Source organism: Anopheles merus, unplaced genomic scaffold (genome assembly GCF_017562075.2).
Source record: "Anopheles merus strain MAF unplaced genomic scaffold, AmerM5.1 LNR4000016, whole genome shotgun sequence".
Lineage (NCBI taxonomy): Eukaryota > Metazoa > Arthropoda > Insecta > Diptera > Culicidae > Anopheles > Anopheles merus.
This window is the reverse complement of record NW_024427596.1, coordinates 94,599-100,623: the sequence shown is the minus strand read 5'-3', so window position 1 is coordinate 100,623 and position 6,025 is coordinate 94,599.

Here is a 6,025-nt window from a genome sequence, read left to right as displayed (position 1 = left end):
GTGTAAATGTATTTATTAACCAAAAAAATGTAAATGTATTTATTAACCTGTATCATTGTCCTAATAAGAGTGTTTTTCAACTAAATGAAATTATGATTTAAAATGGCCACAAACATAGATTTCATAAAAAATAAATATTTTTCAAATATTTAACTTAATTAAATATATTTTACATATTTTTTATGTTCTACTTATTGGAAATGTTACTTCAATTGAAAGCTTCAAGGGTTTTTAGATTTTTTCTTGAATATTTATCATAAACTATATTTATAACTTGTGTTTCAGAATGTAATGTCCTAGATATTGGTTAATCTTAAAATTATTTTTTTATTTGCATCGCAGTTGAAAATATTCTTTATTAAAATAATGTACTCTGGTCGGACAAAACTATAATAAAAATAAAAACTATGATACATATTTCAAGGCATGTAAAGCTTCTCCTGTGTAACGTAGAGGGCTGAGCCTTACTTTTACCCATATAAGTTGCGTTGCTGAAGAGTTGCCAAATATTCTGCGCTCCATCTTGTCCAAATCTGCAGCATTCAATTTGACAAAGCAACGTTTCCATGACATCTTGAGGCAGATTTGTTTTGCCAAGAACCCTGAAAAAATGCTTCTGAGCAGAATGAATTGCTGACTCCCATAGCCCACCAAAGTGTGACGCTTTCGGTGGACTGAAATGTCAGCGCATTCGTTGTTACGTACGCAACAAGGAACGCATTCATGGCAAATGCGTTTAGCTAAGGATCTGGCTCGATGGGTCTGTGGCCCCTATGACCCAATACCTATGACGAAGGATGGTGATCAATAGTTGCGGTGCGGCATGATGATGTTTTTTATGCAAGTATCTAATCAGCATTTTTGCCAGAGAATGACCTGCTGACAGCAACATTTGATGTTTGCTTTCAAATGGTTGATTAGATTTTGATAAACGTCCACCAATGCGGATAAGATTATCATCGCAAAGAAACAGATAGAACCATTTTAATCTGGATTTGTTGACTGATGTTTGTTGTTGATTCTGGAGGACTGTTTTGACGGAGCTGAGTCCATTTTTTTTTTTTCAATGTTTCTGATTTCAGTTTTCCATAATTCATCTGTGCTAATAACGACAGTTTCTTGCGAAGAATCACGTTTAGTTCTCATTCGAAAGCAATATGCAATTAATTGTATCAATTTGTGGTAGTCAGAAAACTTGGATAGCAACTCGTTTAATAACAGTATTGCATCGCATGCCGGACTTTTGGTGGCAGCAGCTGTAGTAGTAATCGATCGACTTTCTATTGGAACTTCTGATGGTAGTTAAGATGACAGTTGGGGTTTGGGCCATTGCTCTTAATCTAGTTGGAGCCATGGCAGGCCGTTCCACCAAAGGTCACAGTTGACGAGTTCGCTTGCAGTTAATCCCCGTGAAACATGATCTGAAGGATTTTCTTGGCCGTTTATGTGTCTCCATGTACAACACCTAGTGTCTTGTTGTATTTTGGACACACGATTGCCGACAAAGGTGTTCCATTTTGACGGTGATGCTTGAATTCAGTAAAGAGCGACTGTACTGTCAAGCCAAAAACAGATATCGACGTCTAGCTGCATAGCTTGCTGGATAGATTTGTATATTTCGCGCTTCATCTCCGCACCTGCACCAGTCTACAATCGATCGCTTTTTTCTCAACTAGACGAAGTTACGCTCATTGCACGCAACAAACACGCCAAGCCTCATGCTCTGACAACGCAGCTCAATTGACTTACCGTATACTCGCTTTATCCAACCACCACAATGACAACGCTACCGCTGAGTATTTAAGCTGCTATTATCAAAACGTTAGAGGTTTGCGCACTAAAACAAAAGAATTTCACCTAGCTGTATCGGAGGCTGACTTCGACCTCATCGCCCTCACGGAAACTTGGCTTGTTGACAACATTTCATCTGCTCTTCTCTTCAACAACAACTTCTCTGTTTACCGCTGTGATCGCTCTCTCAGCGGCTCTAGCGCTCGCGGTGGTGGTGTTTTCCTAGCCGTTTCTAACGCATACGAGTCGATAGAATTACCTTCCCGTGATCGTTCTCTCGAGTATATTTTTGTGCGCGTCACCTGCAATAACGCACATCTGTACGTCATGGTAGTATACATTCCACCGCAGCTTAGCTCCGATATATCGACTCTTCGCTCTCTACATGATTGTATCAGCGGCTTCACTCTCACACTGAAGCCTTCGGATCTGATGTTTGTTATTGGCGATTTCAATCAGCCTAGCATAAGCTGGTCCACAGCTGATCCTTCGTCCTCGCCAGCATACTCATCAATCACGCACTATGAACCAACTGCGCGCTCACTGGCCAACATCACCTTTGTGGATGGATTTAAATTTAACGGATTAGTGCAACTTAATCACATCAATAATTCGCACGGACGCATGCTTGACCTGCTCTACGCTAACAATGCTGCAGCTAAATTGTGTTCGTCTGTCTTTCCAAGTGTTGTTCCGCTTGTACCTTTTGACTCCTACCATCCGGCGTTTGACTTCAATATACGTATTAACTTGTCGACCCGACGCAATTTGACGACTCGACAAAACTCGACGACCACCGCATTTTATCGTTATAACTTTGCTAAAGCTGACTATGTGAAACTGAACGACATGATATCAATGTTTAACAATAGCTTTCATTGTTCCAATTTTGTTTCACTTGACGAAGCAGTATGTTCATTCTCGTCCTTCATGCTGCAAGCCTTTGTTGTATGCGTCCCAGTTCAGCGTCCTAAACCTAACCCCCTCTGGGCGGACTGCACACTCAAACGACTCAAACGTGTAAAAAGAGCTGCTTATCGTCACTACCAAACGCGCCGCTGCCAAAGATCTCGCTCTATCTACTTTGACACGCACTCTTTATACTGCAGCTATAACAGGTTTCGATATGGCAGATATTTGAGTAAAATTCAACGTAACCTCTGCAGGTGGCCTGACTCGTTTTGGCGCTTCTATAACAGCAAAACAAAATCCACGCATACACCGAAATCCATTACGTACAAAGGAGCAACAAATGCCAACACTAATGAAATGTGCAATCTCTTCGCGGATCGCTTCGCAGATTGCTTTTCATCGGCCATGAATGATACCGATACCATTGATGCTGCTCTCGTCAACACTCCGGCTGGCGCAATTAACATGAGCACTCCTTTCATCGACAGTGAGATCGTTTTATCTGCCCTAGCGCAACTAAAGCCTTCCTTCGCTCCTGGACCTGACGGAATTCCTTCTACCGTGCTGAAACGCTGTCAAACGACAGTAGCACCTATCCTTGCAAAATTGTTCAATGCATCGCTAGCCAATGGCTACTTTCCCAAAACATGGAGGAAATCTTGGATGGTTCCTATTTACAAAAAGGGCGACAGGACAGATGCCATCAACTACCGGGGTATTACATCTTTGTGTGCCATTGCCAAGGTGTTCAAACTAGTGATATACAAACATCTGCTACATGCATGCCGCAGCTACCTAAGCCCGTATCAACATGGATTCGTGCCCAAAAAGTCGACTATCACGAACCTGATTGAATTTGTAACCTATTGCACTAGTCAAATTGATGCCGGAGCTCAAGTCGATGCAATTTATACAGATCTGAAAGCAGCATTCGACTCTCTTCCGCACGCAATTCTTCTCGCTAAACTCGACAAACTAGGAGTTCCCAGCTCGCTCGTACAGTGGCTTAAGTCTTACCTAATTAATCGCACATACATGGTGAAAATTGATAAGCACATGTCCAAAGAAATAGTCAGCAGCTCGGGTGTGCCACAAGGAAGCAATATTGGCCCGCTTCTCTTCATATTGTTTATCAACGATGTTACCCTGGCTTTACCTCCCGACAGTATCAGTCTGTTTGCCGACGACGCAAAAATTTTTGCGCCTATTCACAACACAGGTGATTGTACATTCCTGCAAGACTGCATCGAAATTTTCTGTTCGTGGTGCAAGCGTAATGGACTGACTATCTGCATCGAGAAATGCTACTGTGTGTCTTTTAGTCGATGCAGGAGCCCAGTCACTGGGACCTACTTCATGGACGGCACTGCAGTTAATCGACAAAATCATGCCAAAGACCTGGGCGTTCTGCTTGACTCTAGTTTGAACTTTAAAGAGCATATCGATGACGTTGTAGCCAGAGGAAATCAATTACTTGGCGTGGTTATCCGGACAACTAATGAATTCCGCAACCCCATGTGCATCAAAGCTGTGTACAACTGCATCGTTCGTTCAGTTCTGGAATATTCGTGCGTAGTCTGGAGCCCAACTACCGCTTCTTCAATTGCTCGACTTGAGGCGATTCAACGTAAGCTCACGAGATATGCCCTACGCCTACTTCCCTGGCAGGATCGTAATACTCTTCCTCCGTATGCTGCGCGGTGCCGTCTTCTAGGCCTTGAACCTCTTTCGGTTAGAAGACGCAATGCACAGTGCTCTTTCATCGCTGGATTGCTAAATGGCTCTATCGACTCATCGCCTTTGTTGCATCGAGTCGATATCTATGCACCATCCCAAACACTTAGGTCTAGAGAAACTCTACGGCTCGCTCAACCCCGTTCCAGTGCTGGTCGGTCTGACCCTATGTTCCGCATGTCGGCTGTCTTCAACACTGTCTCGGTTGCTTCGACTTCGACATCTCAACTCAGTGCTTCAAGGAACGTCTCCGGCTTTTGCCGTGGCCGCAGTGAATTGCGATGCAAATCTTATTTTTGCTATGTATTTTTTTTTCAATTGAACTGTTACATCTTAATTAGGCCATACGGCCCGTTGAAGATTAAATAAATAATAATATTTGTACTTGCTACGAGGGCGACACAGTTTGTATGTTTGCAGTGATTCGGACGGTGTTGGCTTCCATACGATGAGTTGTAACAATGTATCACGATCATCTACTAGCATTTCACGGTACATCATTTTAATATCAGCGACTATCATGATCAAATGTTTACGTGCTCTCATGATGATTGATCGGATATCGTCCTGAATAGTAGGCCCTACTATCAAAATAACGTTCAACGATATGCCGCTAGATGTCTTGATGGAGGCGTCAAAGACAACACGCAACTTGGTTGTGATTCTTGACGCGTCATCGCATGATGTGGAAGGTAATAATGATGTTGTTTTGTGTTGTTATAATCTTCCGAAATGCGCTTCATGTGCCCCTGTTCAGCATCAATAAATGAGCTGTAGTTGTTTCGAAATTCGTTGTTAGAACTGAGCCGTGATTCTAAAAAATGAAATCAAACGAACTGCTGCCTTTCGATTGTCAACTAGTTTTGTGAGAAAATGTTCCTTCAGTGGAAGACGCACGACGTAGCGTCCGGAAGAACTTCGTGAAACGGTGCGACCTGCGCGACCTGCGAACTGCTTTTCGCACGCTGTATACTCATTAGATTGTGCGTTGACTATTTCACATTCCTCTATTGCCCAGAACCGTTACATAAGTTTATTAAAATCTTGAACCGTTGTAGATGCATGGTTGACTGTAATAGAAGAAGCTTGTGAAGTAGGTGTGAGTGTACTTACGGCTGGCCCGATACGATCCATCCGAGCTGCGAGTTGACAAGGACTGGTTGCTCCTTCCCGAGAAGTATTCGTCCAGTTGGTCTCATGATGTCGAAAAAGACTTCCACGCCGATCAAGACATCAATTCGGCCGATGTAATCGAATTGAGGGTCCGCAAGAAAGATGTTGTCAGGCAGGTTCCATCCCGTGGAGTCGATCGATGAAAATGGAAGATTCCCCGTGACTCTTGGTAGTATGAAGAACTGTAGGTTGGCAAAGTATTGCCCAACCCGCGAGCGAAGTGTCGCTCGGATGCTCTGCTTTGCTGTGGTATTGGTGGAACTGATTCCTGAGATGCATAGATTGCTTCTCTCCCTTGTTGATTTCATTTGCTGGGCTTCCTGAATCTAGCACCACTCGTGCGTTGTGTTTGTGGCCTACATCGTCAACGATTATGACGAGTGGCAAAGGCCAGGAGGACTGTCTTATGTTGACC